Below are 12,837 nucleotides of genomic sequence, written 5' to 3'. Positions count from 1 at the left end.
GTTATGGAAGTTGTTGAACTGCTATCTCAGGTTGGTACTCATCTTGATACCTTGATGAGATACGTTAATGATTTTTTCAAAACAGCTACCAACTAACAGTACCTGGTTTTTTTTCTTTGATTTTTTCTACGATTGCATAACTAGGCAATTAAAGATGGCTTGAAATACATTGATGATCATACTGAGTATTGTTTGGTTTTTTGGACATTGTAGGGGAATTAGTTTCTGCCTTTTTTAGCTTGTACAACGAAATCATTTTTTGATAAAGGTATTTTTGATAAACCATATAAGTGGTGCTTGATGTGGCAATGTTTGGACAAGAAAATGGGGCATCTTATACGAGATAGTGTCGTTTGTTTGGCCTAGTGTAGGGGCTATCCTTCACTTTATCAGACACATGGAATTTCTGCATACTACTGTGTAGTATGAAGGGGCTTTGTTTCTTTTGAGCAAAAGGTTGGGGTTTTTTAACTTGAACATCATCTGTAACTCATTTTAGATGGTATGGTAACCAATGCACAACCAGCATAGTGGTGCATAGAATGAATATTGACAAATTTGATTTTGCATATGAAGGTGTTAATGATGATGCCCCCATCTTTGTGAATTATCTTGTTACTAGGTTGCAACAAGTTATGGGCAAACCTGCTTTGCAAGCCAAAGTCACTAAAAAACTTCGTGCTTATGTGATTTCCCTTCCTCTCCAAGAGGAAAGAGAGCTTAGGAGGCCTCTTGATGAGACTCTAGAAGAAAACTCTCCCATAAGAGAGGAGGAATCCAAGAAATAAGTGAATCACTAAGTTCCTTTGAAGATGTGGCTCCAGAAAGATGGCGGTCTATCGCCAACTCCTCCCAAGAGGAAATGGCCAACCCATAGTCCTCCTCCTCGTCACTCTGAAAGGGAAGAGAGGAAACAAAGGAAGAAAAATACAAGAAAGAGGTCACCCTCTTGTCCTTCTTCTTCACCTTCCTCCTCTTCCGATGAAAGCAACATCTATTCTCCTAGAGAATACAAGAGGAGAGGACATCGCAAATCCTACACTGCGTGGAGAAGGTCCAAAAGCTCAAGAAATTCAAAGAGGGAGGAAAGAGTATCTCTTTTCTTACCTATGATGGTACCTTTGGTGCAACCGAAAAAGTATTGGCCTTCATCCAACAATTTGATGCGGCCTTTGGAGATGAGGGCTTTACAGAGTCCTCCAAGCTATGTCATGTAGCTATGCACTTCCAAAAATCTGCTCATCAATGGTGGGCTAGCCTTCGTGGCAATGGCGAAGCCCCGAAGACATGGAAAAATCCTTGTTAAATGAGTCATCTAACAGGATCTACTAAAGATCGAAGCCTTATGAATGCACATCAAAGATGGATATGAAGAAGCAGTGAAGATTGGAGTTACACACTTTTCACATTTTTTCAAAATGGACCTGTGTTGTAATTTCCTGATTTATTTAGTCATTGTGATAATTGTAACGTGTTACGGGCTCAATAAGAGTTCCAAGATGTAAATAATAGGTCACTTAGTGTACCTAAGTTGCAGATACAATAAGTTGTGGAGCCTCAAAGGTCTTTTGCACCGGACATTACACATTTCAAACCTTGGCTAAGCCAACTTTGTAAAGATTTTATTAAGTTTTGGATAATAGAAACACAATGTGAGCTAATGACGCTCACTACTCTCTTTCTTGTGCTTTCTACTCCCTTCTTGGTTGTCACATTGCATTGTTGTCTGTTGCGTTGTAACTGCAGGTAAGAGCTCTATGCATTGATGTAAACATATCATGGTAATCCGTAGCTTTTGGCGTCGCCGACCCACGGCCTAATTTCATCATAAGTAAGAATTTAAGCTAGAAAATCACAAAGTAAGCATAGGCGGGGTATTGGGGCATCATTGCTAAGCATTTAGATGCATTCTGGGTCGAAAACAACTAGGTCAAAAACTCACTGGCTGTTAATAATCGTGATTTTTGCAATTCATCCAAAGTGGGGTTTGACACAGAAGCACGTGTGCTTAGATCTTATATACATGTCCTAGAAGTTTCGTAACATTTGGATGTCGTTTAATGCTGTAACGATCATGTTTTGTTTGCCGATTAGTGACTAGCTTTTGGTGACTTTGGTCATTTGAGTGTAGCTTGAGTTAGATGTGAGTTGTTTGTTGTTTTCCAAGAGATTGACACCTTCTTGTAGCCTCTATGCACCAGTCGAGTCAGCTTCATCCCATGGATTGACAATTATGTTCATACGCGATGTGTGCAATAAGATAGGAGTGAGGTTAAGAAACCCGTCCCAAATTTGGCGCCATTGTCGAGGATCGAATAGACCTAAACTAGGGAAAACACGAGCGTCTTGTGTAACTATCCTTTAACTTCCTCTAGGATCACCTAGAGTTAAAACTTTTTCTTTAAAACCGCATAGCTTAAGATTGTCGTCTTTTGCTGTGAAGAGGTAGTATGGGAGTACATTGTACTTACTAAGTACCTTGTAGGATTAGGTTAGGATTTTGAGAATGATTGATGGATAAGACAAGTTTTAAGATCAATTCTCAAGAAACCATTAAAAATAAGAAAACAAGTATTTGTGCACACTTTCCACAACCCAGTTGCAGTAGAACCTAGGAGTAGGGTAAGTAGAATCCGAGGTGAGATCTCAAATCATTGCTCACTCCAAAGGAACCATCTGTGAGTTGTTAATATGAAGTTGCAGAATTTCAGGTGCACAGCTTGAAACAGCAGCAAAAGATTGTCAGCCCATTGAATCGGCTGGAGATTATGCTCATAAAAGTTGTATGAACCAATGGGTAAGCTTAAAGATAAGGTACATTTTCAAGAGTTTGCAAAAACTCAGATTATTTACATTTTCTTGAGAATTTAGGCCAAATTAAGTTTTGACTTGATTCACAGGCTTAAAACATGTCGCAAAAGGACTCACCAGTGAAAAAATTACAAAAAATGTTCATTTTAGGTCAAAAGTAAATAATCGTATTTTTTTCTTTTGGCTCAAAATGGATCAAAGTTGATAGCAAAGACTCTATGCATGATTAGAAACATCTTTTATGAAGTCTCATAGAGTTGGATCACAAAATACACCAAAAACTTGATAAACACTAAAATTTGTACTGATTGTCGAGAAATTGAGTTTGACTTTATGAATCTTGTTCAAATTCTGTGAAACTTGACTAGGCTTAAAACATATCACAAAAAGACTGGGTATTAAAAAAAGTGCAAACAATGTTCATTCTAGGTCAAAAATAAATAAATATATTTTTTGCTTTTGCGTCAAAATGGATCAAGGTTGATACCAAAGACTCTATGCATGATTACAAATATCTTTTTTGAAGGCTCATAGAGTTTGGATCACAAAACAGACAAAAAACATGATAAAAGATGAAATTCATACTGATTGTCAAGAAATTGTGTGTGACTTGATGAATCTTGTTCAAATTCTGTGAAACTTGACTCAGACACTTAAAACATGTCACAAAAAGACCGAGTATTGAAAAACGTACAAAAAATATTCATTTTAGGTTAAAAGTAAATAAGTGTATTTTTGCTTTTGGCTCAAAATGAATGAAGGTTGATACCAAAGACTCTATGCATGATTACAAACATCTTTTGCGAAGGCTCATAGAGTTTGGATCACAAAACAGACCAAAAACTTGATAAACATAAAATCTATACTAATTGTCGAGAAATTGAATCTGACTTGATGAATCTTGTTCAAATTCTGTGAAACTTGACAGTCTTGCTAAACTTTTTGGTTTAGCTTGGGCTTTCTCTTTACCCAGGCCTTTTTCTCAGTTCCAATAAAATAAGCCATAGCGGTAAGCCTGGGCGCTTCATGTAAAGTCTCTGGGGACTTAGAGGCTTAAAACATGTCACAAAAAGAATGAGTATTGAAAAAAGTGCACAAAATGTTCATTTTAGGTCAAAAGTAAATAATCGTATTTTTTGCTTTTGGCTCAAAATGGATCAAGGTTGACACCAAAGACTCTATGCATGATTACAAACGTCTTTTGTGAAGGCTCATAGAGTTTGGATCACAAAACAAACCAAAAACTTGATAAACAGTGAAATATATGATGATTGTCGGAGAAATTGAGTTTGACTTGATGAATTTTATTCAAATTCTGTGAAACTTGATTCAGAGGCTTAAAACATGTCACAAAAATATCGAGTATTGAAAAAAGTGCAAAAAATGTTCATTTTAAGTCAAAAGTAAATAATCACATTTTTTTGCTTTTGGCTCAAAATGGATCAAGGTTGATACCAAAGACTCTATGCATGATTACAAACATCTTTTGTGAAGGCTCATAAAGTTTGGATCACAAAACAGACCAAAACGTTCATAAAAATTGAAATCTGTACTGATTGTCGAGAAATTGAGTTTGACTTGATGAATCTTGTTGAAATTTGGTGAGACTTGACTCAGAGACTTATTTTAGACTGTAGAATATGTGTGTATGCTCAAATGACAAAAAATATGCTAAAATTTGTCAGAAGTAAATAATCCCAATTATTTACTTTTGCCCAATTTTCAAGTGTTTTTTGCAAACCAATTTTTTGCCAACCAAGCATACCACAAGTTCGATCGTGTTGTATTGAGTACTCACATCAAATTTGGTAAGATTTGGATCTATAAAGTGAAAATTGTGGCCAAATTTGAAAAGTCAGTCTACAAACACAAAACTATTGACTAATTGAGCAAAATTTATCCAAACTTGATGAAACTTCACTAGGAAGCTTAAGTTGAGTTGCTTAACCAGTTTGTATCAACATTTTGACAAAAAGTTGGAAAGAAAAATTTCCAAAAGTAAATAATCGCGATTATTTACAACTGCTCCAGATTTGTCACTTTTTGCACAATTGAGTATACCACTAGGTCAAGCATATCAAGTAGACTCCACATATCAAATTTGAAGAAATTTGGATCACAAAAGTGACACTTAAGCCAGATTCTTGAAAACTCAATCTGCGGACACTAAACAATTGATACCTTGGACAAATCTTATTTGAATTCAGTGAAACTTGTCCAGAGATTATAACAATGTGTTTATATGGCAAAACAAGCTTAAAAAGTGAGAAAAGTAAAGAATCATATTATTTACTTTTGAGCTCCAAAGACAAGATTTTGAACTTTTGAGCTTGTACTGTGTTAAACCAACATAATACAAGGTCACTGGTCAAGTTTGGATTCCATCGGGTCCAAATTGGTACATGTTAACTCAGTTCTCAGGTTGCAGATTAGTCCTTTAGCTCTTTGCAAGGGTAGAATTTGGAAATCTCATTTGTTGACTCACTTGAAGTGATATACACAGACCGATCACAATACTTAGCAAAAACTTAAGCAGTTTAAGCGAACGATAAAAAACATGTCAAAATGGGATCGAGCATATAACGAATTTTAGTGAAATCAAGTCATTAGGACGGTTTCACGCATGGAATTATGAATCGAGTCACAAATCACATTGGACTGTAGGTTAGGTTATTCAAGGCCTAGATTTTTATCATTTCAAAGGCTGCAATCAATTTTGATACTTTCAAGCTAGAGTTAATCAACTCTTGTGAGTCTAAGAGCAATCAAATTCCAAAAGTACTTTGGCAAAAGCAATCTAATCAAACTCAACCAGGAGTAATTTTGCTAATCAACACCAGGATCTGCGAAGAGATAGTTCTTAGAGACCAAGCCACCATGGAGTCAAGTTGAGCCGAGAGTTCAAATGCACAAGAACCAAAGCTAATCAGTAGCAGTAGCAACACATGCACAACTGCAACAGAGCAAATTTTACAGCTATATGGCTACATTGGAGATAAGGTTTTAATACAGACCTGGAAGGCCATAGGTTTCTTATGAGTGGCAAAAGCAGCACAGGAGCCATGATCCTATTGATCAGAGTAAAGCTAGATTCAAAGAACTCTCAAACATTCATAAACTTCAGTGAGCCACGTATTGCAAGCTCAAAGACGAGGTGCAGATAGAAGTGCAAAAGATGGATCCAAGTGGTTATCCAGAAACTTGCACAAGCCCGCAAAGCATCCATTTAGTGCATATGCAATCAGGATCATTGTACATGGATTACATTGGTCAAATCTACAGTCGAGAGCCAGTAATGGAAGATCCAACAAATCCGCCAATTAAAGTCAATCTAATTGGAGAACCGAGTCAAAGACAGTATAAAGGTCAAGATGGAGCGATATATAGCCGGATGCTCAGTGTTTTAAAAGAAGATGCTGACAACTTGGCGAGTACAGAAGCTGAAACTTCTCAGCTAGAGCTTGACATGATAGAACCAAATGAAATACCACCAGTCATGGCGTATTGCTTAGATTGTGGAAGAAAAAGTGAACATTTTCATGAAGATTGTGCAAGATATCCAAACAACTGGGACGCATCAACTACCAAGCAAAGCATGGAGCAAAATGGAAACGTAAATCCTGATTTATCACCGACGGTCAAAAAGAGTGTAAGGTTTGCAAATGATTCTACATCCACTGCCACAAGTGTGCAATCATTCACGAGTCTAAGGGACACATCAAACAGAATGATATTAGCATTGTATGATAGACAGAATTCATATGCACACTATGTGGACCAAAAAGGGAAACTGTAAAAAAGGATCAACCAGTGTTTGAACCACATCCCAACTCATAGAAGTGCGTCTAGTGATAGATAAAAAAGGATGGTTCATTTCAGAGGAAAGAATCTATTATAGCCCATCTTCTTTAGAGCTGAAGGATATTACCTGAGTGAACCCACAAATTTGTTTAGAGCCAAACTCTCCTCCATCAAAAATCAAGCTTCAACGTTGTGACCAAACGAGCATATACTTTGACCAAAACAATCGTAGATATAGACGAGAGTCTAAGATCTATGATGACTTGGGTCCAGAAACTGCAGAAGCTCATATCATAAGAGACCCATGGGATAAACAATATCAGAGCAAAGATAATGCTATCTATAGCTTGACTTGGGGAATAATATGTCATGTTTCATAGAAATACATAGGAAACTATGCAGAAGGTCTACAGATGCCAAACATCAACAATGCTACCCAAAGTGTGCCTTCACAATCCCAAAAGGTGAGTAAACTAGAGCCAAATAGTTTTAGACTCTCACAATCAAGCAGGCTATAGTGATCACCCTAGGAAGTGGGGAGTTGTAAATCCATCAAGCTCAACTCTAGTACCAAAAAATGCTACACCAGTTAGAAGCCCAAGAACTCCTAGCTAGCAAACCCTTTCAAAGCAAAAACCATTGAAAGATCATATGGTTGCTGGAAGTTTCCCACTGACCCAGATCCCATCAAAATCTGCAGAAAAATACTTCTATGAAGATCATCAAGGGAAAAAGTTTTAGCTGACCTCCACAAGTCAAAGTCAAAATCCAACAAGTCCAATAGTGTTCAAGCAATTGCATGTGACCAAGCTCACACATGCATATCAAGATGCAAATGGAAATGATTATCAGCAGGTTCATGACCTTGATTATCAGCAGGTTGATGACCTTGTACAAGCCCCTGCGGATGTTAAACTTGGAGTCCAAGACTATCTGAAGATGATGCAAAGCCTCAAGTTACCAGAACAAGTGATAGATAGTTCAAAAGCAACGAAAAAAGCTCAAAAAGCTTAAAAAAGGTCACCACCAAAATCTCCTCCGAAGAGATAGATCCTGCTAGAAAGTACAGTGGATCTTCTAAGATCAAAAGTTACTCAAATGTAGGCAGACAATGCTCAAAAGTTGCAAGAAAAAGGTGCAATATCACAGTCATATGAGTCAACATCAACGAAAGCAGGTGATCAAGACAAAGACAATGTAGAAAAAGATCAACTTAAGGACACTACCACAACAAAATCAATCAATACAAAAAGAAATCCTGAGAAGATTAAGTGCAACATCACCGGTGAAAACAAAGAAAAGTGTCCAATGAAGTAAGCTAGATTTTCAGCTAGACAAGAACCTCATGTCTTTTTGCACTTGGAAAAAATGTGGCCAACCACAGCTGGCCTGAATTTGTAAGCATATCTGGAAACAAACGAGTAGAATGTTGGGGAATCATCTCCAACGCCATTCAAGTAGGTGCACATATCATTATCCTCCAATTCCATGTGATCACAACAAAAGATCTTACAGATAACATCATAGTGGGAATGCTAATGGCCCAGAAGATGTTAGAGATACGGAGTTCAAACATGACGGAGTCATCACAGACAACAAAGAATGAAGACCAAGACTGGTCACTCGTGGACGACCGCACAAAGTCCTCAAGCACAATTAAAATGGAGACTGATATCAAAGCAAATCTTATTGAAGATGATTCATCTCCATCAGACATAACCTCAGAAGAGCTTAAAGCAGATCATGCATCAAGAAGTGCACATCAAACACAGCAAAGAGCAACCACGAAAGCTATTTAGCAAAGAATGCCACCAAGACAAGAAGTAAAGAAGATCAAAATTGCAGACACCCAGAAGGCAATAGGAAGTCCAAAGGTCAGTCAATCATTGGAAACAAAGTCAACAGATAGAATTTCTAATGGAAAACAAAGTCTCAAGTCACCTACCATAGAGACACAATTAGATCAAGATGAGACCATGGAAAAATCAAGACAAAGATCTTCAAGAGAACCACCAATGAAGATAGCTATAGTTCTCATTAGTGTAAATGGAGCAAGTGTCAGCTGCAATGCCCTATTGGATAAAGAAGTAGAGTGCAATATGATTGTAGAGAATATCCAAAGGATCCTCCAGCTCACTCTATGCAAACATGATAGCAAAACAATGCCTGGTATGCATACAGGTCAAAAAGACATGGTTGCTATTCTTAGCATCCAAAAGCATGAAGAGCAGGCAAAGTTTCAAATAAAGCCTTCAAAAGAAATGCTTGTAGATGTCATCCTTGGACGTTGGTGGTTAGAACAACACAAGGCCTACAAAGAAGATACAATGTTGATACTCTCTTTACCAAGTGTTAGCAAGCAACAAATACAAATACCATTAATGCTAGATTCAGAGTTACAAAAGTCTCAAGAATCAACGAAAAATCTTGTAGACAAAGGTAAAGCCAAAGTGCATTTTCCACTGGTTAGCACCAAAGGTGTGACAACATATGCCTCTACATCAAAGAATCTTTGTGGATTAGATACCTCTAGCAAGTTAGCCTTTCAAAACTTCAAGTCAATTGCTGACCCAATTGAAACCTCTAAGAAGACACCCAGAAAAGCAAAGATATATCAGTCCAAGTACTCAAGAAATCAAAAGAAAGTAAAGCAAGTGTTTGTTCATAGAAAATTAGTCAAAGTCAATGATCCAGTTTGGATAAAGACAAAAAATCAACACAGAAAAATAAACACATGAAGTGCATATGAAGTAACGTCAAGTCCCTCCCAAGAAAGAAGACCCACAAGGTATCAACCTCGACAATATCCTAGGATACCTAAGCAGCAGGTATACAATAGAATGACATCGAAAGATGCTAAATTATATTGCAACTCTCAAGAGGATACAGAACAAAGACAGATCTCAAAGAATGTTCCTCTTGGACAAGGATTCTACATAGGTTATACAAAGATTTGGCTACCAGTCAACCACAAGCCAACTGCAACTATACCAGACCTGCATGAAGATCTCAAGAACTCAACAAGACCTAGAGCGAAGCAAAGTCAACAAAGGAGTTACAAAGGTCCTCAAGAGATTTGGATTCCTAAGTCTTCCAATGCTCCTAGTCAAAATCCAAATGCCAACAGTGAATAGAGGCCTACAACAACATCAAAGACTCCTATCAACAGGCCTAATTGGAGAATCAAACAGATAATGGAGTCTTCAACACACTCAAAGAAGGACAACCCAACCAATGCAAATGCAGATTCGAAGAAGATAAAACAAGTATGGCAAAAGAAACCTTCAATGCCAACTTGGTCCTTCACTAATCCTCGTTTTGAGGATTCAAGCTTACTTTTACCTGAAGAAATGTTTTTAGTAAGCACAAGAATGTAAAAAGTCAAGTTGCCAAGGTGCAAAAAACACTCTTTGGCATAGTCAAAGTCGAGCTGCTGAGCCATAAAATGAGCAAAGCATTAGTCCCAAAGCTTCAAGTCATAATAAACTCTGTTCTAAGAGTCTTAGTTATTAGGCTTACGCTCAAGCTGGAAGAGTTCAACATATCTAAGTCATGTCGCTATGCTGGATGAGATGAGCATAAGACTCAAAGTCTATTAACTTAAAATTGGTGGAGTGTCGTAGAGTCCAACACTCACGCACAATGCACAGTAAGATGAGAGCATATATCCTCGACAAAACGAAAACCATTCTTAAAGGGGTGCCAAATTGCAAAGCCATGTCATATGCTTTATACCTACACCATCTTTCTGAAGAACCCCTCAAATCTTTCTTACACAACATATTGTTTTCCATGCATTTTTGTGTATGCATATATAGGAAGTCCCACCATTGGACAATATGCATTAGATACTTTTTTTTGCTTTCGTCTATGCACCTTGAGTGGACTACAACAAGTAAACCAATGTTCCATCATGCTACCCTCTCATATTTGCTGCTTTTTTAATTCCATATCTATCATCAAATAATCCCTTGAGTACTTTATTAATATTTCCCATGCTAATAAGTACTCCAATAATGTGCGTATCCCAAAGGCACTTTTTTTCCACTCGGTTTTTTCCTTTGGTCATCCAGGTATTAGACCCTAATTTAGAACCTCATCATTCTACTTCCCTTGTACATACTTTTCATAAATAAACAACAACCTCATCATTATGCTATTACAACAGACAAATGCAACATCATCTCTCACATCAAACAACTTTGGATTAATGAAGATACTGCAGCAAATTGAACCTCTTTAACAAATTCAACAACAAATGAAGACAATCAGCCCATCAACAACCAATCAAAACCTTCCATTTCCTCTACGGACACTTTTCAATAGTACCCGAGGACGGACACTAAAATCAGAAGGGGGGAATGTTAACTGAGCCGACGTCAGTTAACAGGAGCTGTTAAAGATTGAAGCCTTATGAATGCACATCGAAGATGAATATGAAGAAGCAGTGAAGATTGGAGTTACACACTTTTCACATTTTTCCAAAATGACCATGTATTGTAATTTCCCAATTTATTTAGCCATTGTAATAATTGTAACGTGTTACAGACTCAATAAGAGTTACAAGATGTAAAGAATAGGTCAGTTAGTGTACCTAGGTTGCAGATACAATAAGTTGTGGATCCTCAAAGGTTTTGGGCGTCGGACATTACACATTTTAAACATTGGCTTCCTACTCCCTTCCCGATTGTCACATTGCAGTGCCATCTGTTGCGTTGCAACTGCAGGTAAGAGCTATATGCATTGACGTAAACATATCATGGTAATCCATAGCTTTTTGCATCGCCGACCCGCATCCTAATTTCATCACATGAGTAGGAATTTAAGCTAGGAAATCACAAAGTAAGCATAGGCCGGGTATTGGGGTATCATTGCTAAGCATTTAGATGCATTCTGGGTCGAAAAAGACTATGTCAAAAACTCACTGTTGTTAATAATCGTGATTTTTGCACTTCATCAAAAGTGGGGTTTGAGACCATAAGCATGTGTGCTTAGGTCTTATATACATGTCCTAGAAGTTTTGTAACATTTGGATGTCGTTTGATGTTGTAACGGTCATGTTTTGTTTGCCGATTAGTGACTAGCTTTTTGTGACTTTGGTCATTTGAATGTAGATTGAGTTACATGTGAGTTGTCTGTTGTTTTCCAAGAGATTGACACCCTCTTGTAGCCTCTATGCACTAGTTGAGTTAGCTTCGTCCCATGGATTGACAATTATGTTCATGGTTCTCGCCCGTCCCACACTCTACGAGTTTCCATCATGAAGCAATTCCTTGCAAGCGATGCAAAGGACAAAGTGCTTACTGAATGGTGGAGTTTAAAGCTGCTCTCCAATGAGTCTATCCACAAATATATGGACAAGTTTTGGGATTTACATCTCAAGGCTACCGTCTTTCAAAAGATAGATTTTATCGAGCAAAAGCAACAATTCTGTGCGGGATTACCTAAAGAAATGGCTGAGTATGTCAACTCCCAACGGCCTTGTTCTATCATCGAAGTAATCCACCACACTATGGTTGCTTCGCGCATCAATTTCCAACAAGGGGTCAAAAAGAATTCCAAGCCCATGGAAAACAAAGAGCGAAATGATGCAAAGGGGAAGAACAATGCCCGAAACTCTGCCCAAGGCAATTCCAACAACAACAATAACAACAATCGGTCCAAGGAGAAGGTAGTTTACAAAGGTAAAAATAAACTCTCTCCAGGTAATGCCATAAAATCTAGTATCTAACCAACCCAAATGATTTTCTCATGTTAAATTGATCATTTAATGTGGGGAATAAATGGGAACAAGGGTTAGAATATAGACATGTGCTTATGGATCTATCTCAACAAGAGGCTAAAGTTAAAGGGGTCCAATTGAGAGATGGTTTGTCAAAGAGAAATGCTAGCTTAATGGAGCTTACAAGACCTTAGGGTTAGCTTCATTAAAGACCTCCAATGGTTAGTGTAAAAGTCCTTAGACCTTAGGAAAGCTAGCGTTGTGCTTGAGGTGGAAACCCGCCCCAAGCTTGAGGTGCTTGTCGTGCTTGTTGACTAAGGTGCTTGAGGTGCTTAATGACTAAGGTGCTAAAGGGGATTAAGGTGTTCCAAAAAGTCAAAACAAGGCCTACAAAGGAGGGGGTGAGCCATGAGAGTAGGGGATGGGCTTGAGTGTCCACTCCTTCATCCAAAGGACACTCCTTGCTCAAAGAGGCAAAATGGACACATGTCAAGTCCCTAGCT

The sequence above is a fragment of the Adiantum capillus-veneris genome, chromosome 27, assembly GCF_014529385.1.
Source record: "Adiantum capillus-veneris isolate H3 chromosome 27, ASM1452938v2, whole genome shotgun sequence".
NCBI classification, from domain to species: domain Eukaryota; kingdom Viridiplantae; phylum Streptophyta; class Polypodiopsida; order Polypodiales; family Pteridaceae; genus Adiantum; species Adiantum capillus-veneris.
This window is presented reverse-complemented; position numbering follows the sequence as displayed.